This window comes from Leopardus geoffroyi, chromosome D1 (assembly GCF_018350155.1).
Source record: "Leopardus geoffroyi isolate Oge1 chromosome D1, O.geoffroyi_Oge1_pat1.0, whole genome shotgun sequence".
NCBI lineage: Eukaryota > Metazoa > Chordata > Mammalia > Carnivora > Felidae > Leopardus > Leopardus geoffroyi.
In genome coordinates this window covers 66,982,301-67,006,171 of record NC_059329.1, presented here as the reverse complement: position 1 = coordinate 67,006,171, position 23,871 = coordinate 66,982,301, and the positions used below count along the sequence as shown (strand labels likewise).

Here is a 23,871-nt window from a genome sequence, read left to right as displayed (position 1 = left end):
TGCTATGTAATAAGGATTAGAACAATCTATAATGGGAAGATTTCTCAGTTCCATTAGAAGAAATAGGAGGGGAGGATGGGAGAATCATGATTATGGTCTTCATACAGCTTTTTATATATTAAGGAAGGAATAGACTTATTCTTTGTAATTAGAGGTGACATCAACTGGTGAGAATACTTGGAGAAGATTTTGACTCATTGTAATGAAAAAGTTTTAAGATAATTTGGGTATTTTCAACAATAGAATGAAATCTCTCAACCCCTTTTAGCATCTTTTTTCCCTTTTCTAGTTAGAATTCTGTAGCTATTTATTGTAACTTTTGTTCTTATCTACCTTCAGGTGCCTTATTCTCCTTATTGTCTCAATCGAATACTCCCAGAATTGAATGAACCTAACAATTCTTTGGTTCTCTTATGTTTTAAAACAGCCAAATACTGCTGGAGATTACACCAACTGTTGGACTTTTCTCCCTTAATAATTTGGAATAAGATATTATGGAAGTACAGAAAAGGAACACTTAGTCTTGGGACACAAGTGTCAGGAAACATTTCTAAAGAGATGACACTTGAAGTTAATCTTGTAAAATATGTAAGAATTAACTAGGGGCGCCTGGGTGGCTCAGTTGGTTGAGTGTCCGACTTCGGCGCAGGTCATGATCTCGCAGTTTGTGACTTCAAGCCCTGCATTGGGCTCTGTGCTGACAGCTCGGAGCCCGGGGCATGCTTCCAATTCTGTGTCTCCCTCTCTCTGCCCCTTCCCCGCTCATGCTCTGTCTCTCCCTGTCTCTCAAAGATGAATAAACGTTAAAAAAAATAAAAATTAACTTGATGATGTGACAAAAGGAGATAGAATTGAAGAGGCATTTCTGGCAGAAGGGATAATATATTCAAAGGCAGATAGATGAATTTGAACGGACCTACTCATTTGGGGTGGTATACATAGGTTGTTGAAACTAGAGTGCTCGTAAAGAAGGGTATGGATGAGAGTTAAGTGAGATTCAGATCATTAGGAATTTGATCATTATCCTGACTGTGATGAGAAGTCAGTTAACTGGACAAATTCTGGCAGGATTGAGGAAAATAATTTGGAGTGAAGTCAGGGAGAATAGCTAAGAAGTTATTACATTAGTCCATGCAAGAAACAAGGAGGACCCAAAACAAAACCATTGTAGTAGGCATGGGAGAATATTGAATTTCAAAATCCTAAGAGGTACATGGTTTTGTTACTGATGCAGTTAACAATGATGCCTTCTTTTTTATTGCAGGCCAGATGATACATAAAGAGATTCCTACAAGATGGTATTTACCTTAGTTTGGAATCTACTTTTCAGTAAGGCAGGCGCAGGAAACTGCATTATTGATAGGTCAAAACTCAGTATGTCTCTTGGAAAATATATTTTTAAAATGATAGTGAGAAATGTGACTTTCAGAGTGAGAGTATTTAATAGTCTTCCTGACCAGTATAGTCTTTGTCTATTGGCTACTTTGTTTCTAGACATGATTTAGGTTCTACCCTTCAGATACGCTTTGATTTGGAACTGAACCAAGCTGAGATAGAGGTAGGAGTGGGTTTGAATTTTGTTGGCATGGATTGTGAGATAGAATGGTTCCGAGCTAACAGTTTGTGTAGTAGCTACATAATTAAGTGGGTGGCTTTCTATTTCTGCAGCAGCTTCCTTGTTTGCCAGCTTCCTGCAGTGATGGTGACAGCTTTCCTGATTGTGGCTGAGGTAGAATAGTTCTGTAGGCTAGGAGTTGTTTCTGGGAGCTCATTCACTCTAGATAGAGCCTGCCTATCCATTTTTCCAGTGATTTTGTTCTCCATATGATTCATGTATTAAATTCCTTTTTGCTTAAACTACTTAGAATGGGATTCTGATCCTTGACCAATACGGTAATTGGTACCAAAAATGTTACAGGCAACAGATCCTCAAGAAATATGGGGTGGCGGGGGAGGATCATTTGTAATCACTCCTTGGTGCGTAGTGGTAAAAATTGTTTTCACCAGCAGTCACCTGAATGAAGGCAGAGCTTTGGTGGACTTGAGTGGTGATGTATTCTAGGAGACAAAGAAATTTAAAGATTGTGGGAGGATTGGCTATTTTAAACTCCTCTACAGACTTTAAAGCAGTGGTTCTCAACCTATGGTGATTTTGCCCTCCAGGGACTATTTAGCAATGTGTGGAGACATTTTGGATTATTACAACTGGGGGAGAAGGGTGCTGTTGGTATTTAGTGGGTGGAGACTAGGGATGCTGCTGTCCAGGACTTCCTCCTCTCCACCAAAACAACAAAGTTATCTGACCCACAATGTCAATAGTGCTGAGCTCAAGAAACTCTGATTTAAGGCAAATGGCATGGGTGGCAGAGTTTTAAAGTCTTGGCTGAAGTTATGGTTAGAGAACAAAAGAGTTTTGTGATTGGCTTAAAAGAACCTTTTACATCTTATGACTCCAGGGCTGTCAGAGCCAAAATCAGGTGGAGGGTCTTATCCAACAGGTTGTTGAACTTACAGTATAGGTTGAATCCACAGCTTAATCAGGCTTCTTAGGTGTAAATTGGGGGCATTGTTTGGGATAGAGTGAGATTCCAAGAATTGGAATGTTGACACTTTGAGTATTTGGATTGACTTCAGGTTTTTTGTTTTGTTTTGTTTAGGTATTCTTAATCTGTAATTTTTACTGAGCCTCCCTTGCCAGCAGAAGCAACCTCTCTTTCCTTGACTATACCTTGTAGAGCCAAGGCTGTTCTCATTCCTATCCCAACCATCTCACAGTCTCTGGACCTATTGCTAGAGTCAGATCCCAGAAAGTCCAAGGGGCCAATTTCAAACTTAAAGACAAGTTTATGCATCAAAAGAGTTGCCAATATTTTACTCATTTATATTAGCAAAAACCTAGGAAATAGATATAAATTTGGATTTTGAGGGTGCTAGATGAGGAAAGGAGGAATCTAATTTTAGTTTGAGTTGAATTTATTAATGTAGGTTCACTTAATGAGAGATTTCAGATTTGGTGATTGCTCAGGCAGCAAGGACTGGTTCTAATTGCTTGTTTGGCTGACTAAAACCTTGATTCAGTAGCAACCTACACTGAATAGAGTTGAGATGCCAGAGTTGGGGAATCAGGAATGTGGGGTGAATTTATTATGTTTAGCTGGCTTCCTTAATCTCTAATTTTGTCCCCCAAGGTGGGTATTCTCTACTATCTTTAAGAAATTAAAGTGATGAAGGGAATGTCACATCCTTAGAAAGTGCTGTAGTGGCTATTTTGTCTAGCCTTGGTATGAACATGAGAGATGCTGTTATAAGATGGGCCCTCTGAATTCAGTGGGATCCTGGAATGGCAGAGGCAAGTGACAACTTAACCATCATAGGCAAGGTGGGCATGGTTATCATTGTAGACAAATTGATCAAGGAGTCCCTAAGACTGCCATGTAGAGATGGCTCACTGAAGTACCTTCCATTGAGGCAGAACTTTTCTTTTTTGGGGGTGGGGGGAGTGATATCACAAGTAGGTATAGTTAATTTTCTTCATAGCTTTCCCTAAGGAAAGAGACTTTTGGCCATTTATGAGTATAACTGTGGACCAGGAAGGGGAAAATACTCACCTTTCAGGGGTTATTGGAACCTGAGCTAAAGCTAATTTCTAGTGATTCAGGATACCACCCTGTCTCACCAGGCAGAGTGGGAGCTATATGGAAATCAGAAATGGAATGAAGCTTTGGTGTGAAACTATTTCATAGTAGGCCTGGTGAGTCTTATGGAATTCATCCTGTGGTTACATCTTGTTTCTTAGTACATATCTAGAATAAATGTGTTTGACAGCTGGGAGGATTCCCAAATTGGCTTCCATGTCCACGGGTTAAGAGCCTACCCATTGTAGGAAGAGCCAACTTTAACCCCCTGGAGCTCTCTTTTTCTACCAAGATAATGAGCCAAAAGCAGTCTCACATCCCAAATTACAGAGATTGTGCCACATTAAAGACTTGAAAGATTCAGGAGTGGAAAGGGTCAGGCTGCATTTAATACTTGTTTTGCCTGTGTGGAAGACAGATCCTGGAGAATGATGGTGTGTGATCATAAGCTGCTTCCACCACTCTAGTGGTATTTGGTTCTCTATATGTGATCTGTTTATTAGAAACAGACCCTGACACCTGGTGATTAAGTATTGCTCTGTCAAAGGCCTTTCATCATATACACACGCACACACACACTGTCTCTTTCTCTCTCATAACAGAAAATATTAGAAATAGCCAACAGTGTAGTACAGTGTCACCATATTGCCTCCATGGTTACATCAGCTTTTTAGCTCTGTGCCATAGTTTAGTGTATAGGGATTTTGTTCATCTCACAATCTCAGAGTACGTTCCACTGGTACTATACAGTGATAATATCATGCTATTTGACAGTACTTTGTGATAGAAAACCAGCAGACACCCTAGATCCTTTGTAAAGGACCCAGATGATGGGTATATGAAATACATAGAAATTTTTAGGATCTGACACCTTCATGAAGTTTCTGAGATTATAGTGTTTTGGGATATGTTGAGATGTCCTTTCTGAAATAGAAGAAAAGCTACTACATCTTATATTCCCTGATACCAAAAGGATTGCAGTAACTGGTGGGTCTCTTTGGATTTGGAGTCAGAATGTACTACATATAAGTATACGGTTATAACCCCTTTATTGAGTAATTTGTAAAACTGTTGTTTGGTTGCTATATGGAGCTTGTTGTAAGCTCTGAAAGGAGAATCACAGTAAGGGCCCTTTGATTTTGGAGCTAAGCTACATCTCCTTTGGAAAGCAAATATTCTACTTTGGAAAAAGGCTTGCTGTTATTTCTGACAGAGAACGAATATCCCAATACTGGTTATCAGTGACATGAACTACATATACGCAGGGCATGTCTAGCAAGCAGCATTCCATCATCAAAAGAAGTGGTATATCTAGGATTGGGCAAGATGCGGGTACTGAAAGCACACGTATGTCACACAAGCAAAAGGCTCTTTATGTACTGCAACCTCTCATAACCCTACACCCATGGTTTCATCCCTGGGGAGTTCCCCATATGCCTGGTTGACAGATGGTTCTGTATAACGTGTTGGCACTTTGTCTGACTGACTCACGGGCAGACTGGTAGAAACTACCAGTTGCTTTCTATTTTTTTCTCTTTCTTCAGAAACAAAACTGTGTTTTTTCATTTTCATTTTTAATTTTTTTAACAGTATAATTACTTAACTAAGTATAATAACTAAGACTCCCTTTTGGTTGGGCGTGACTATGCGACTAGGGTTTAGCCAGTGATAATGTAAGTGATATTACTCTTCTAGGAATTCTCCTTACTCTGTGCCTTTCTTTCTTCTCAATTTCTACTTGAAGCATGGATGTGTTATTTGGAGCTCTAACAGACATACTAAACTATGGCAGTGAAGGGCAAACCCTGTAGATGGTAGAGTGGTGAACCAAAAGAAGCTGGATTCCTGAGATCATAGATATGTCAGTCCTGGATTCCCTTCTAGAGTTCTTTTTTTTTTTTTTTTAATGTTTATTTATTTATTTTGAGGGAGAGAGTGCGAGCAGAGGATGGGCAGAGAGAGAGGGAGAGAGAGAATCTGAAGCAGGCTCTGAGCTGTCAGCACAGAGCCCAATGCAGGGCTTGATCTCACAACCACAAGATCGTGACCTGAGCTGAAATCAAGTGTCGGATGCTTAACTGACTGAGCCACCTAGGTGCCCCTTTTAGAGTTCTTTTATATGAAATGAAGGAGGCCTCTATCTTATTTAAATCACTGATACTGTATTTTTTCTGTCATGTGCTAGTGAACCTAATTGTAACTGAGACACTGAATGCCTGGATGGATAACGTGCCGCTCTTTGAGACAGGGAATGGAGGAGAAGATACAGGTTTTACAGAAAAGATAGAAAATCCCATTTGGGTCTTGATTAATTTGCTCTGCCTGTAGAAGTGCTCAAGAAGGAGTATAGATGGATGACACTGGGAGCTTGAGAAAGGTGCTCTTTTATCGTAGGAGAAGGCAGTGTTTGTTTTCAGGAGAATCTCAAGCAAAACAACCTGCAGTAAAGTATATTGTATCCAGTCTTAGAATTTGGTTTTTGTTTTGCAGGACAGGAAGTCTGATTTTTAAGAATAGTTGAGCAGAAAATATAAGGCTTGAATTATCTATGCTGTAGTTCTGCTCAAAGGTGAGCTTTGAGTTAGAAGTTAAGAGATGCAAAAGAATATGGATTTGTGAAGGGGAGACCATTGTAGGTGAGGGACATGTTTAATATATTTGGGAAGAAGATATCTGGTATCTGTATTTGTTGAAAGGCCTGGTTGATTTGTAAGGCACAGGTGGCTAGAGATAATTTAAAACATGGAGATTTTTCTGCCTTCTCTTTTGTTGAGTTAGGGTTAGGGAAGCCATTGATAGGGACATGTTGAAAGAGTTGTAATCAGAAAGGTGTATCATGCTTGGTTGCATTGTGCAACAAATAGGAATATCTATTTTGAGAATGATGAACTTGGTGACCTTTGCTGTTGTTCGATCAGTAACTTTTCTCCCTAGTTTAAAAATGTTCTATTTAAAAATTCTTATACTAAAACTAAGTACCTGTCATGTAGTAATCTTGTTTTCAATAGGAGGGAAATTTAAAAAGCACAAAGTGATACAGCAAGTCATGGTAGAGAAGAATTGTGTTAAATTTGCTATTCTCTTTTCATTCTAAAAGGGTTAATATGTTTTAGATTCTGCTAACTAATATGTGTTGTTAAGCTGTTTCTAAGAAATTTGGAATTCTCATGTGGGAGTATTTTTTTCTGCTGTACTATGAACAGAGGCTAAATACTCTGTATATAATGGTAATACATTTCTAAAATACTTTGAAAGGCACAGATATACAATTATACTGCAGAATTTTTTTTAAAAGTTGCTTCTTTTTCTCTTCCCCCTATTTCCCTCTACAGAAGAAAGAAGTTCTTTCTTCTTCTACCTCTCTTTCATTTGCCAGGTTGCTGTTTTCTCAGTATTACAAAATAAGCATGTCTTTGTAATCTTGAGTTTGGTTTAAGATAACTTTAGCCAGTGCAGAAAGGTCTTTTATTCTATATCATACAAAATAACAATAGGCAGTAGCCTGGAGTTCTTTGCCATAAGACAAATTATTGAGGTTTAGTTTAAATTCATATAGTTGAAATGAGTATAGTTTTCCTAGGAAGGTACTCTATCTGGAAGAGACTTTTTTGTCTACAAGCATGGTTTTATGCCCTCTAGTGGTAACATGTGTATATTTCACATTTTCTGATATTTGTTCATCATGGATAGAATTTTAGAGCCAGAAGAGACCTAAGATCATTTTTTGGTGGTAGACCAAGGTTCAGAGAAATTAGAGAATTTGCTTAAGGTTTCTAGTTAGAGATAAAGCTAAGACAGGCCTGAGATCTCTTGATAATCTTTTTTTTTTTTTTTAACAAAACTTAATGGTGTATATCTGTGAGGACTTTCTAAGATTATTTATTGTGGGAAGATATTTATATTTTGGGTTTTTTCCTGTTTATTCATATTACTGTTGATATCTTTAATGTACTAGTGTTTTGAGATAAGAAAGTGTTTTGGACTTAAAAGAGTGACTGACACAGAAAGGAAATGGAAAACATATTTACCTTTGAGAAGACACAGTAGTTGAAGGATTACTTGTGGGAGATGGTTGAACTTATATTTATCTTGTTACATTTAGTACAGAAAATATTAATGATTGTTTCTCTGGGCTAACCCTGGGATAGGCTAGTTCTTTTAGTAGGGAACAGAAGAGAGCCAGTGCCCTAGAACTGCATAGATTTACTAGGGTCATATACTAGGCTCAACATCGTTCTATGTTGAAAGAAGAGTTGGTTCTGGCAGTTCCCGTTCATCCACCCTGTCAGGCAAGCAGTAAGCATCAAGGACAGAGAAATTTTAAGTGATCCCAACGTTTGTTAGAAGAAGGCTACAGAGTGGATGATAGTGCCCTGAGAAGAGGTTTGGAGCCAGTTGATATCAGGACACCAGCCATTGGTTGAGAAGCATTTGAGTATTAGATTTAGGATGACTGGGATTCACATTTGTGGTCTGCCACTCATTTATACAGTGTGACTTTGGAAATATTACCTGAAATGTAAGTTTATTTCGTTATGTGTAAAGTGGAGATTAGTATTTTGATTTCATAGGTAGTTAGGATTAAATGCCTCATGTATAGTAACTGCACTTAAATGTTAGTTGGATCTGGATCTGAGGGTGACTGACCTGAGCAAAAACAAAACCACTGTTCTAGGGAGACTGGGATTTTGAACAACTATTTCCACATAAGAAAGAACTTTCTAATAATGTGGGAAGTAGTGATTTTGTTTTCACTTAGAGATGTTTAAGGCAGAGGATTAACAACTATTCGGGATTATTATAGAAAGTATTCAAACATTGAATTGTTATAATTTAATTTAATCATATGATTTATGAAACTCATAAGGAGAATGACAGTTTACTAGGGACACGTGGGTGGCTCAGTCGGTTAAGGGTCCAACATCGGCTCAGGTGGCGATCTCATGGTTCATGGGTTTGAGCCCTGCATGGGGCTCTGTGCTGACAGCTCAGAGCCTGGAGCCTACTTCAGATTCTGTGTCTCCCTCTCTCTCTGCCCCTCCCCTGCTCGCTTTCTGTCTCTCAAAAATGAATAAAATGTTAAAAAAATTAAAAAAAAGAATGACAGTTTACTGCATGTACTTATATTTTTACTCTATTATTCTTTCAGCCTGATGCCTCAGTATTGCTTCTTTTATCCCTTCCTTTCTCTTTGAATAGCTTCCTTTAGCTGATATTTAAGGGTAAGTCTGCTAGTGCCAAACTGTTTTAGTTTTTTTTTTTATGTGAAAACATCAGGATTTTCCCTTCATTCCTGAAGGATAGTTTTGCTGGAAGTTGAATTCATAGTTGACAGTTTTTTCTTTCAGCTCTTGAAAAGTATTATGCCACTTCCTTCTGACCTCCATGATTTCTGGTGAAAAATTTGCTGTCATTCTTTTATTGTTATTGGTGTTATTCTAGTGGCAATGTAGTCTTTCTCTCCTGGCTTCTTTTAAGAACTTTTTCTTTTTAGTTTCCAGAAGTTTAATTATGAGGTGTCTTGGTGTAACTTTCTTTTGAGTTTATCCTGTTTGAGGTTCACTCATCTCCTTGAATTTTTTGTTGGCTTTGCCAGATTTAGGAATGTTTCAGCCATTATTATCTCTGAATACATTTTCAGTTCCACCCTCTCTTCTCCTTCCAACACTCCAGTGTTGTGAACACTAAATATTTTGTTATGGTCCCATGGGTCCCCTGAGACTCTGTTCTTTATGTTTTAGTTTATTTTCTCTAGTTCAGATTGGGTAAAGTCTACTGATTTATCCTAAATTTCAATAATTCTAACCTGTACAATATCTAGTTTACTATTGACCCCATCCCCATCCATTGAGATTTTTATTTTGGTTATTTAGGGCTTTTTTTTTTTTGAAGATTATTTATTTATTTTGGTGGGGTATTTAATTTTTTGGTTTTAGAATTTCCTTTTGATTTATGACTTCTCTTTCTTTGCTGATATTTTCTAGTTTTTCATATTCCAAGAGAATTTGTGATTGATTGTTGATGAATTTTTTGACAGTGCTTTAAAATCCTTGTTAGATATTCTAGTGTCTGATTCATGTCTGTGTTGACATCAGTTGATTGTCTTTTGTCATTCAGGTTTTGATTTTCCTGGTTCCTTATATGATGGGTGATTTTTTAAAAATTATATCCTGGACATTTTGGCCATTTAATTAGTCATTCCATTTAGATTTAGCACATGGAACATAGTCTAATTTTGTGAGTTGTTATTCTAGTGGCAGTTTAATTTTCAGAGCTTTTGCAGTGTTATTTTGGTCTTTTGGTTTATGTGGTTCTCCATACTGGTTCATACTGGTGCTGCCTGCCATGGCAAAAGTGTTTCACAGGCTAGGATGTTTGATGTTTCTTGGTTGGGGAGATTAATCTCCCCACAGGGCCTAAAATGTTGAGTTGATTTTTTTTTTTTCTTCTTTCAGTATCTTAAAGATGTGATTCTACTGTCTTCTGGCTTGCATTGTTTATAAGAAGTCTGCTGTCATTCTTATTTTTGTTACTCTGTATAGAATGTGTCTTTTTTATTTGGTTTTTAAGATTTTTGCTTTACATCTTTTTAAAGTAATTTAACTTTAAAGTTAAATGACATGCCTTGGTATAATTTTATTTATTATTATTATTATTGTTATTGTATTTGGAGTTTGTTGAGCTTTGATCACTGGATTTATAGTTTTCATCAAATTTAGAAAAATAAAATTTCATCAAATTAGGCTGTTATTACCTCAAATCTTTTTCATTTCCTTTCTCCTTTGGGGACTCCTGTTACATGCATATTAGGCCAATGAAAATTATTCCACAGCTCATTGATGCTCTGTTCATATTTTTTTTTCAGTCTGTCTCTGTGTTTCATTTTGGAGAGTTCCTATTGCTGTAACTTGTTCACTGATCTTTTTTTTTCTGTAGTGTCTAATTTATTAATTTTATCCAGGGTATTCTTCATATCTATTCCTAAAAATATGCACCATAGTCATAATAACTTTGAATGTCCTTATCTACTAATTTCATCTGTGTTGATTTGAAGTTTGTTTTGGTTGATTTTTCTTTTCATTATGGCTCATATTTTTCTGGTTCTTTTCATGCCTGGTGGTCTTTGGCTAGATGTTAGACATTGTGAATTTTACTCTATTGAGTGGTGAATATTTTTATGTTCTTGTACATAATCTTGAATTTTTCTGAGATGTAATTAAATTACTTGGAAATGGCTGATTGTTTTAAGTCTTGTTTTTTCATTTTTTTTAAGGTGGGTCCATAACAGCATTTAGTCTAGGACTAATTTTTCCATACTACTGAGGTAATACCCTTCTGAAATTTCTTCCTAAAGCCCAAGGAATTAAGACGGTTACTTGCACCCCCCCCCCCCCCCCCCCCACTTCCCAACCCTTGGCTGTTGAGAACACAAATTGTTCCTGCCTTTTGTGAGCTCTGGAGAATCACTCTCTCTGTTCCTTTTATGTGGGTTGTTCCCTGGCCTCAGGTGGTACTAATCAAGTATTTAGGGGAAGACTCAGGGAGGTCCTCTATGGATCTCTGGACTTCTCTCTTCCTGTTAGTCTCTCTTCTCCTTGGTACTGTGCCCTGTGAACTCCAACCTTCTTGTCTTTTCTTGGCTTTCAACTCTCTATTGCTTCAGCTCAGGGAGACCCCTGGACTCTGCTTGAATTCCTCTTTCTTGCAGTCTGGAAATGCTCACTAAGGAATAAGCTATAGCAATTGTCGGGTCCACTTAATTTGTTTACTTTCTCTCAGGGTTCAGTGTCCTTTACTGCCTGATGTCAGTGTCTAAAAACCATTGTTTCACATATTTTTGTCTGGTTTTTAGTTGTTGCAGGTTGGTGGGTTAATTCAGTCTTTGTTATTCACATTTTGGATGATGTGGAAATCCCTAAATCAGTGATTTAGACAATTTTATTATGTAGCCAGTGGGAGAATCATTTAATGATTTTGATCAAGAGGGTTAGCATGATGACCTTTGACTTTGCAGAGCCTATTTCCATACTGCCAGATGCTTGAACATGTTGGAGTGAAGAGAAACAGGAATCAGGGAGGTGATGAGCCTGCTGCTGTCATCCAGATGAAAGATGGTGAGAGTGTGAACTCCTTGGGTGATTGTGAGTGATGCTGGTGAGAGGGCACATTTGGTAGGTATTTGGAGATACAGACTTGAGAATACTTTCTTTTAAAAATAGTGATTTGCACCCATATAGTTTGTACAGTATTTCAGACTGCCTGTAGTTCTTTATTCATTGCTATTAGAGAAGACATTTTATTCAGTAAGAAGATGCAATCTCAAGAGCTTTACAAAATGCAAATCATATGTTTAGTTTTGATTTCAGTTTGTACTCTTCTATCTTTGATTTTTATTTTTTTAAAATTTACACCCAAGTTAGTTGGCATATAGTGCAATAATGATTTCAGGAATAGAATCCAGTGATTCATCTCCTACATATAACACCCAATGCTCATCCCAACAAGTGTCCTCCCTAATGCCCCTTGCCCATTTAGCCCACTCCCACTCACAACCCCTCCAGCAGTCCTCAGTTTGTTCTCTATATTTAAGAATCTCTTATGTTTTGTCCCCCCCACCCTGTTTTTATTTATTAAAAAAAATTTTTTTTTAATGTTTATTTCTGAGACAGAGAGAGACAGAGCATGAGTGGGGGAGGGGCAGAGAGAGAGGGAGACACAGAATCAGAAGCAGGCTCCAGGCTCTGAGCTGTCAGCACAGAGCCTGACACGGGGCTCGAACTCACAAACTGTGAGATCATGACCTGAGCCAGAGTCGGTCGCTCAACTGACTGAGCCACCCGGGCGCCCTGCCCTCCCTGTTTTTATATTATTTTTGCTTCCCTTCCCTTATGTTCATTTGTTTTGTATCTTAAATTCCACATATGAGTGAAATCATATGATATTTGTCTTTCTCTGACTAAATCTTCTATTTTTCTTAATCTTGACATTTATTCTCTAAATCATTGAATTTATATATTATCAATGAATTTTGAGTTTAATGGAGACTGAGGTTGTGTGGCTATTGTCGATTTATTATTTTTAATGGTATACTTTGTTCTCTATGTATTCTGTTCAGTTTTAAATGCATTCTTTTTCACTTCTGTAAAAGCCCCAGGGCTCTTGGCTAAGTTTAACTCTGGAAAAAAAATAGTTTGTGTGTTCTAAATAAACCTATTGAATAATAGGAGATTATACTGGAAAAATCAGAAAATCACATTACATTCCTACCTAAATTTTTGAATAACCACAAAAGGCTTGTTTCAGTTGAAATAAACAGACTTCTTTGATTAAATACTAAATGGATCAAATATGAAAGCTTTTTGTGGAATGATTTCCTGCATGCTTTCATTTCAGTTAATGAACAGTATTCCTTTTCCTTATCCTTTGAAAATTGGTCTTTACTGACACAAATAGATCTACTTATTTTGATGAGTTTCAGTTTTCTAGTTGATTATTTTAGCATTATAACACAAGTCTTCTGGTGAATAAGTAAATAATATTTAACAATTTTCATTTGCTAAAAAGCATATTTTGTAATTCAGGGATGGGAAGTTTGAGACCTACAAGTTGAATATGACCCTCATATTAATTTTACCTATTAACAGGTAAATTAAGTTTCTGTTGGTTAGCTTCTACCCTATTAAAGATGAGTAAGTCAATTATATATACTTGGAAGGTTAGAATTTCTGATTTTCTGGCATTGTGCTTTTTGCTTTTGTCATTTACCCTGAGATGATATTCTCAGTGAAGGAGAGAACAGGTGGTGGCACAATGCTGAAGTTCCAGGCAGATTGTTTTGGGATAGAATGCATTACGACTGTTACCAATGTCAGTAATGTGTATATAGCATGTTTTGACTGAGATGTTTTCCAAGTAGAAATTTTGACTCCAGTTGGTAGATTAAAACCTACTCCATAGGTAGATTAATCAGACCTATACCAATGTTAATGAAGTTTTTTGGAAAATATTTTCTGAAGAAACTTCTTGAACAATTTTTTAGTATAACACAAATAATTTCCATTTTTCAATTTTTGGTGTTTTTTTACTGAAATTGTTTTTATTGAGAATTTGTTAATACCCATTAAATTAACTTAAGATAGTCACATTTTATGATATGTATATATATGATATGATAGTTATATTTTATGATATGACATAATAATATATCCTAAAATACAAAAACAAAAAAAGTGATAGACAGTGGGTAATAGAGGTAGGATGTAGAAAGTGAATGTGCTGTGCTGACTAAAGAAATTTCACAGAGATGAAGCTTGAGTCTGAAATACCTTTGTACAGATATGTGCTAGTATCAAACATTGTTTTAAAAAAAGATTTATGTATTTTGGGGCACCTGGATGGCTCAGTTGGTTAAGTATCTGACTTTTGATTTTGGCTCAGGTCATGATCTCGTGGTTTGTGAGTCTGTGCCCCACATCGGGCTCTGCACTGATGGTGCAGAACCTGCTTGGGATTCTCTTTCCCTCTCTTTCTCACCCTCCCCCCTCTCCCACAAATAAATAAATAAGTTTAAAAAATTAAAAAAAAAGATTTACATGTTTTATTCAAAAGTAACTTCAATAAATCAAGAGTCCTGTGGTCACCAGAAGACCAATACAAAGCTTCACTGTTAGTGGTCCAGTTATCAAGAGAAGCCATTCTCTACAATGTATCAGTTAGATCAGCCCAATCTCAAATATTATATTCAGCTTGGAGTACTACTCAGACAAACTGGTACATACTCATTTTGTTATAATCATCATGGTTATCATCATCATCAACATTTACATATAGTGTTTACCATCTGCCAAACACTTGTTGACATACATTACATATTTATTAATTTCTTTTTTTTTTTTTCACAAGAACTCTAAGACATAGGTAATAGTATCACTTTTTAATGATGGGGGAAAAATGAAGCACGGAGAGGTAATGTGATTTTCCCAGGGCCGCATAGCAAGTAAATATGGAACTAGATTAGGATGCAGGTAGTGTAGATCCTGAGTCCGTGTTCTTTTCTTTTCTTTTTTTTTTTTAAAGTTTATTTATTTTGAGAGGGAGAGAGAGAGAGAGAATATGAGCATGTGTGAGACAGGGAGGGGCAGAGGGAGAGGGAGATAGAGAATCTTAAGCAGGCTCCATGCCCAGCATGGAACCCAACGTGGGGTTTGGTCGCATGACCCTGGGATCATGACCTGAGCTGAAATCAAGAGTTAGATGCTTAACTGACTAAGCCATCCAGGTGCCCCCTGAATCCATGTTCTTAACCATGTAAAATAATATCAAATTGGGATCCATGGGATAAATTGGAAATTAAATATTTAGAGTTGATAAAGAAGATTGGGCCAATGGAAAGAGGCACAGAGAAGGAGGCAGGGGACAAGATTTTTGTTAGCTCTATTCAAAGATTTGAAAGACTGAAAATAGAAATGGGACTGAATTTATCCTGTATCCCAGAATGTTGACTGTGACCAACAGGTAGCTATTCTAGCAAAACAGATTTTTTCTCAAGTTTTCTTTCATGTCAGCAAATCAAATACCTGTTAATATAATGAAGTATTTATTACCGAATGTTTCAGTTTTCTAGGGGTGCTATAACAAAGTACTACAAATTAGAGGTACCTTAAAACAACAGAAATTTATTCTTTTACTGTTCTTGAGACGAGAAGACTGAAATGAAGGTGTAGGCAAGGTTGGTGGTTGCCTGCAATCCTTCGCATTCTTTGACTAACACCTGCAACTCTATATAGTCTCTGCTTGTGTCTTCACATGGTGTTTTCCCTGTGTGTTTATCTATGTCTCCGTTTATTATTACCGGGACACTTGTCATTGGGTTAGGGCCTACCCTAATCCAGTATGACCTCATCTTAACTAATTATATCGTCTAAGACTGTATTTCCAAATGAGGTTTCATCCTCAGGTTTCAGGTAGACATGAATCTTTGGGATACAGTATTTAACCTGGTAAACCTAAAAACTCAATACATTTCCTGTCTTCTGGGGGTTTAGAAAGAGTTTTGTTTTATTTTATTTTATTTTATTTATTTTTTTTTTGGCATTTCAAAATATTTATTTATTTATTTATTTATTTATTTATTTATTTATTTATTTTATTTTTAATATATGAAATTTATTGTCAAATTGGTTTCCATACAACACCCAGTGCTCATCCCAAAAGATGCCCTCTTTAATGCCCATCACCTACACTCCCCTCCCTCCCACCCCCCAACAACCCTCAGTTTGTTCTCAGTTTTTAAGAGTCTCTTATGCTTTGGCTGTCTCCCACTCTAACCTCTTTTTTTTTTTCCTTCCCCTCCCCCATGGGTTTCTGTTAAGTTTCTCAGGATCCACGTAAGAGTGAAAACATATGGTATCTGTCTTCCTCTGTATGGCTTATTTCACTTAGCATCACACTCTCCAGTTCCATCCACATTGCTACAAAGGGCCATATTTCATTCTTAGATAGAGTTTTAAATTATTCAAATTCTTCTAAAGATATCTATTTTGTGTTGAAAAACCAAAAGTTACATATAGAGAGAACCAGACAAGAGAGAGAAAAATAACTCTTCTTAGATTTAAACAGACACAATTATCTTCTCAGTTTTAATTCACGTATTATATTTAGTGTCATTTTTGAAATAAAAGAGTGTGATAGATTGATTATGATAAATAGCATAATTAAATATTTTATATATCAGTTTCTCAGAAAGATCTTCTGCTATGATAATCATCCAAAGATAAGATAGGCTGCCTTGAGATATTGCACATTTGTGTCACAATACCTATACAAACACAGACTAGAAGGGCAAATAGAGAAATATAGGGGAAATATAGAGAAAACTATTACAGGAGGAATGTATACACTATAGAAGAGTTATGCTAGGACTCTTTCATCCTTCCATAGATTATGATAGATTCCATTGAGTATAAGCAAAAAAATTTTTTTTAATTGTCAAGTTAGCTAACATACAGTGTAGTCTTGGCTTCAGGAGTAGATTCTCGTGATTCATCACTTACATACAACATCCAGTGCTCATCCCAACAAGTGCCCTCCTCAGTGCTCATTACCCATTTTCCCCATTCCCTAAACTCCCACCACCATCATTGCTCAACTTGTTCTCTATATTCAAGAATCTCTTATGGTTTACCTCCCTCTCTGATTATATCTTATTTTTCCTTCCCTTCTCCTATGGTCTTCTGTTAAGTTTCTCAAATTCCACATATGAGTGGAATCATATGATATCTATCTTTCTCTGACTGACTTATTTCACTTAGTAATACCCTCCAATTCCATCATCCACGGTGCTGGAAATGGCAAGATTTCATTCTTTTTCATTGCAGAGTAGTATTCCATTGTGTGTGTGTGTGTGTGTGTGTGTGTGTGTGTGTGTGTGTGTGTGTATGTGTGTGTGTATACACATATATATGTACATGTCTGCCTTTGGAGACAGGTCAAGAAGAAGTTGCTGTGGCTGAGGTTGAAGAGGTTGCTGCCTGTTTCTCCTTTAGGATTTTGATGGTTTCCTGTCTCACATTTAGGTCTTTTATCTCTTTTGAATTTATTTTTATGTATGGTATAAGACAGTGGTCCAGTTTCATTCTTCTGCATGTTGCTGTCCAGTTCTCCCAGCACCATTTGCTAAAGAGACCCTTTTTTTCCGTTGGATACTCTTTCTTGCTTTGTCGAAGATTATTTGGCAATATTTTTGTGGGTCCATTTTTGGGTTCTCTATTCTCTTCCATTGGTCTATGTGTCTGTTTTTGTGCCAATATCATACTGTCTTGGTGATTACAGCCTTGTAATACAGGCTAAAGTCTGGGATGGTATGCCTCCAGCTTTGGTTTTCTTTTTCAAGATAACTTTGGCTATTTGGAGTCTTTTGTGGTTCCATACAAATTTTAGGATTGTCGTAGCTCTATGAAGAATGTTGGTGCTAGTTTGATTGGGATTTCATTGAATGTGTAGACTGCTTTGGGTGTATTGACATTTTAACAATATTTGTTCTTCCAATCCATGAATATGGGATGTGTTTCCATTTCTTTGTGTCTTCTTCAATTTCTTTCATAAGCTTTCTATAGTTTTCAGTGTCTAGATTTTTCACCTCTTTGGTTAGATTTATTCCTAGGTATTTTATGGTTCTTGGTACAGTTGTAAATGGGATCGATTCCTTGATATCTCTTTCTGTTGTTTCATTATTGGTGTATAGGAGCACAACCGATTTCTGTACATTGATTTTATATCCTGCGACTTTGCTGAATTCATGTATCAATTCTAGCAGGTTTTTGGTGGAGTCTTTCAGGTTTTCCATGTAGAGTATCATGTCATCTGCAAAGAGTGAGGGTTTGACTTCTTTGCCAGTTTGGGTGTCTTTTATTTCATTTTGTTGTCTGATTGCTGAGGCTAGGGCTTCCAACACTATGCCAAACAACAGTGGTGAGAGGGGACATCTCTGTTGTGTTCCTGATCTCAGGTGGAAAGCTCTCAGTTTTTCCCCATTAAGGATGATATTAACTGTGGTCCTTTCACGGGTGGCTTTTATGATGTTAAGGTATGTTCCTTCTATGCAGACTTTCTTGAGGGTTTTTATTAAGAAATATACTGTATTTTGTCAAATGCTTTTTCTGCATCTATTGACAGGAGCATATAGTTCTTCTCCTTTCTTCAATTAATGCAGTGTATCACATTGATTGATTGTGAATATTAAACCAGCTTGGTAGCCCAGGAATGATCATGGTGAATAATTCTTTTAATATACTGTTGAATTCGATTTGCTAGTATCTTGTTGAGAATTTTTGCATCCATGTTCATCAGGGATATTGGCCTGTAATTCTCCTTTTTAGTGGGGCTTTTGTCTGGTTTGGGAATCAAGATAATGCTGGCTTCATAGAATGATTCTGGAAGCTTTTCTTCTGTTTCTACTTTTTGTAACAGCTTGAGAAGAATAGGTATTAACTTTGCTTTAAATGTCTGGTAGAATTCCCCTAGGAAGCCATCTAGCCCAGGACTCCTATTTGTTGGGAGATTTTTGATAACTGATTCAGTTTCTTCTCTGGTTATGGATCTGTTCAAATTTTCTGTTTCTTCCCTTTCGAATTTTGGTAGTGTGTGATGTCTCTAGGAATTTGTCCATTTCTTCTAGGTTGTCCATTTTGTTGGCATATAATTTTTCATAGTATTCTCTAATAATTGTTTGTATTTCTATGGTATTGGTTGTGATCTCTTCTTTTTTCATTTGTGATTTTATCAATTGGGTCCTCTCTCTTTCCTTTTTGAGAAGTCTGGCTAGGGGTTTATCAATTTGTTTATTCTTTCAAAAAACCAGCTCTTACATTCATTGATCTGTTCTACTGTTTGTTTGTTTGTTTGTTTTGGATTCTATATTGTTTAATTCTGCTGTAATCTTTATTTTTTCTCTTCTTCTACTGCCTTTGGACTTTCTTTGCTACTGCCTTTCTAATTCTTTTAGGTGTGAGGTTAAGTTGTGTATTTGGGACCTTTCTTGCTTCTTGTGATAGGCCTGAATTGCAATGTATTTTCCTCTTAGGACTGCTTTTGCTGTATCCCAAAGGGTTTGGACTGTCGTGGTTTCATTTTCATTTGCTTCCATATATTTTTTAAATTTTTTTAAATTTCCTGGTTGACCCATTCATTCTTTAGCAGGATGTTCTTTAACTCCATGTATTTGGGGGCTTTCCAAATGTTTTCTTGTGTTTGATTTCAAGTTTCATAGCGTTGTGATCTGAAAGTATGCATGGTATGATCTCAATCCTTTTATATTTGTTGAGGGCTGTTTTGTGACCCAGTATATAATTTGTTTTGGAGAATGTTCCATGTGTACTCCAGAAGAATGTATATTTTGCTTTAGGATGAAAAGTTCTGAATATAGCTGTTAGGTCCATCTGGTCCAAAGTGTCATTCAGAACTGTTGTTTCCTTGTTGATTTTCTGACTGTGCTGGTGTGGAGGAGAGGCCATCTGGTTCACTCAGTGTCAGTCCTCCTCTAATAGATAAGCAGTTGCCAGGCACAGTGGGGTGGGGTTTGGTGTAAGTGGGTCCCACCTTCACTGGGGGCCGCTGTCCTATTCTGTGAAGCCCTACCAGGTTGGTGATGGGCAGAAAAAAGGCCACACCCTAATATCTCCTCCCCTGACCAGTGTCTCAAACCACGGTGTTCAAGCAGCCCTCACAGAGTAGCGGGTATGGTAGGCTTGTCCTGCCCCATAGTCTCCCGTGCCTCCCAGGCACTTGGCTGGGATTCAGACCTCAATGCCTTAAAGTATCCTGCTCCAGGCGACCCAGTTCTGGGGTAGCTCCACTCTGCCCAGCTGACAACGGGCCTCTGGCTGGCACCTGCAAGGTCTTTTGTCCTTGAGGTGGGAGGCAATAAGCCCTGTTCCCATAGTACTCAGGGAAGGGACTGTTGTCTCTCAGTGCGCCCTGAGATGCCTACCATCTCCCTCCCCCCAAGTAGGCACACATGGCAGTGGCTCCATTCTGGAGAAAGTCACGCACTTTTGAAATCTCTGAGCTTTAGCTCTAAGGCTGTTTGCAAAATAGCAACTGGCACTCTCTGTATTTCTCGTTCCCCAGTTTGTAGTCCAGAGACGTTTTCCTCTTGTGCTAACTCAATAGTGCAATTCACAGCTCCTCTGTCTTTCTCTCCCTTTTGTCTCTCCCTTCCAAAGGGAAGGTTCCCTCCCTTCCCTGCCTTGCAGTTTTATCTGCCCCACTTCACATACACACACCTTGATCCTGCCAAGCTGTCTCCATCTACCTGTGGAGATTTTTCTGTCACTCTGCGGACTAATTTCCTGGGTGTTCTAAGTGTCCCCAACTCAATATAGCGGTGTTTGAGGGATGAGGGAAATCCTGGTCTCCCTGCTTCTCCACCATCTTAACTCCTCCCTCTAGACAGAATTTAAAGAAGATATAGTTCTCCCAATTGTCTTAACTCTGATAACAGAAGGATATAAACACCATGGCGATAAAAATAAAATTTTCATCACTCTAAAAAGGTCTCTAGCATGCTTTTCATTCAAATCAACCCTTGATACCCATTCCTAGCCCTGCGCAAGCACTGATCTCCTTTCTATCACTATAGATTAGTCTTCTGCAATTTCATAGGAATGGAATCCTGTGATATATAGTTATTTGTGTTTGCTTATTTTTAAATTTTTCATGGTTATTTATTTATTTTGAGAGCGAGTGTGCAAGCAGGGAGGGACAGAGAGTGACAGGGACAGAGAATCCTAAGCAGGCTCTGCTCTGTCAGCACGGAGCCCAGTGTGGGGCTCCAACTCATGATTTGTGAGTTCATGACCTGAGCTGAAATGAAGAGTCAGATGCTTAACTGACTGAGCCACCCAGGTACTTCTGTGTTTGCTTCTTTTGCTCAAAATAATAGAGATTTGTCCATGCTCTTGCATATATCAGCAATTTTTTTCCCATTTAGTGCTGAATAATATTCCATTGTGTGGATATACTGCAGTTTATTATTCATTTACCTGTTAATGACCCTAAATATTCATGGTTTTTGATGCTATGGCATATTGTATTTTTATTTTAATTTTTATTCCTAGCATATAGAAATATAATCAATATTTTATACTACTACTTTTTGACATCTTGCTAAACTCATTTATTCTAGTGCCTTTTTAAAAAATTTCTGAGGATTCTTTATGAGTTGTTTACAAATAAAGATAGTATTCTACTTTGCACTACTTAGAATTTCAGTACAATATTGAATAGCAGTCATGGTAATGGACATCCTTTTTTTGAATTTTAGTAGGTAAACATCGAGGCTTTAATCATTAAGTATGATGTTAGCTATAGGCTTTTTATAAATATTATTTATCATAGAAGAAGTTGTATTTGTGCTTCACTGAGTTTTTTTTTAATCATGAATGCATATTATATCTTATTCAGTCCTTTTCTGCATTTATTGAGACAGTTATAAAGCTTTCCTTTTATTGTCTGTTAATATGATTTATTTATTTATTTTAATGATAGTACCGCATTTTCTTGATTTCTATAGCTTTTTTATGTCTTTGAGCCAGGAAGTATAAGTCCTCTTCTGCTCAATTTGATTCCACTCCCTGCAGTTTCTTCAGTGTGGGGGCCTAGATTACTCCAGCAATTTTAGTCTTTGTTGCAGAAGTATTGTCCTTGCTCTTCCATCTTCAGCTGCTCTTTTCAAATTGGCCATTCAGCTTGTGAGCTATGTTGGGTTTCTCTTGTTTTCGTGTCTGCTGTTCTTAAACCATTATTGTTGCTTCCTTCTGACTTCTGCACAGATGCTGATACTTTGCAGACTTTGCGGATGTTAGTAGTTTTCCTCCAAATGCACTATTTTTGGAGACACCTTTTCACCTAGTTTTGTTATAAATGTTGTCCATGAGATTGGGTTGTGCTATCTTTTTTTTTTAGTTGTGATTAAAAACATAACATAAAATTTACCATCCAAAATATTTTTAAGTGTATGGTACGGTAGTGTTAACTACTATATGTATACTATAGCACATGATTTTGCAACATATCCCTAGAACTTTTTCATCTTGCCAAACTGAATCTCTTTACCAACTGAACAACAACTCTCCTTATCACGCCTGCCCCCAGCCCCTGGCCACTACCTTTTACTTCTGTTTCTAAGAGCTTGACTACTATACATACGGCATTATAAATGGTATCATGCAGTATTTGTGGTTTTGTAACTGACTTATATTACTTAGACAAATGTCCTCAAAGCTCATCCATGTTGTAGCATATGACAAGATTTCCTTCTTTTTTAAGGCTGAATAATATTCCATTGCATGTATATACCACATTTTCTGTATCCATTCATCTGTTAATGGTTATTTTGGTTGCTTCCACCTCTTGGCAATTGTGAATAATGCTGCAGTGAACATGGATGTGCAAATATCTCTTTGAGATCCTGTATTCAATTCTTTTGAATGCATACCTGGGTGTAGGATTTCTGAATCATATGGTAGTTCTATTTGTTTGTTTGCTTGTTTGTTTGTTTTTGTGGAACTTCCATAAGGGCTGTACAATTTTACGTTCTAGCCAACAATGCCCAAGGGTTCCATTTTCTCTGCATCCTCACTAACACTTTTTATGTTCTGGAATTTTGATAGTGACCATCCTAATTTGTGTGAAGTGATATCTCATTGTGGTTTGGTTTTGCATTTTTCCAGTGATTAGTGATGCTGAGCATCTTTTTGTATGGTGTTGGCCATTTGTATCTCTTTTTTGCAGAAATGTCTTTTTTTAATTGGGTTATTTGGTTTTTGTTATTGTTGTTAAGCTGTAAGAATTCTTTATCTATTTCAGACATTAACCCTTTAACGTGTGCAGATATTTTCTCCCATTCTGCAGGATGCATTTCCTTGTGTTGATTGCTTCCCTTGTTGCACAGGAGTTTTTAGTTTTGATGACTGTTTTTGCTTTTGTTGTCTGTGCTTTTGATGTCATATCTGAGATATCATTGCCAAATTCAATGTCATGAAGCTTTTCCTCTATGCTTTCTTCTTAGGAGTTTTATAGTTTCAGGTCGTAAAGTAGGTCTTTAATCCATTTTGAGTTAAGTTTTGTATATAGCATAAAATAAGAGTCCATCTTCATGCTATCACAGGTGGATATTTCAGTTTTCCCAGTAGCATTTGCTGAAGAGCCTATTCTTTCCACCTTAGCAGCTTTGTTAAAGATCTTTAAAAAAAAATTTTTTTTAACGTTTATCTTTATTTTTGAGACAGAGACAGAGCATGAGCGGGGAAGAGGCAGAGAGAGAGGGAGACACAGACTCTGAAGCAGGCTACAGGCTCTGAGCTGTCAGCACAGAGCCTGACGTGGGTGTCGAACTCATCAACAGCAAGATCATGGCCTGAGTTGAAGTTGGATGCCCAACCGACTGAGCCAGCCAGGCGCCCCAGAGATCATTTGATTTATACATGAGGGCTCTCTATTCTGTTTCATTGGTCTTTATATCTGTTTTCATGCCAGTTCAGTTGTACTATTTTTTTTTCAACGTTTATTTATTTTTGGGACAGAGAGAGACAGAGCATGAACGGGGGAGGGGCAGAGAGAGAGGGAGACACAGAATCGGAAACAGGCTCCAGGCTCTGAGCCATCAGCCCAGAGCCCGACGCGGGGATCGAACTTACCGACCGCGAGATCGTGACCTGGCTGAAGTCGGACGCCTAAC

The 23,871-nt window shown here is 37.4% G+C and overlaps 1 protein-coding gene across 5 annotated transcripts in view; it reads left to right on the top strand.

Annotated features, from left to right (window-relative positions):
- SBF2 (SET binding factor 2) overlaps positions 1-23,871 on the top strand; it is a 482,724-nt gene that overhangs the window by 66,185 nt on the left and 392,668 nt on the right. Inside the window, exon 2 of one of the 5 annotated variants that reach the window (XM_045484471.1) lies at positions 11,650-11,806. The exons of the other annotated variants lie outside the window; for them this stretch is intronic. The gene's annotated coding sequence lies outside the window, so the exon portion shown is untranslated. The remainder of the gene's footprint in view (positions 1-11,649; positions 11,807-23,871) is intronic. 5 annotated transcript variants of the gene reach the window in all.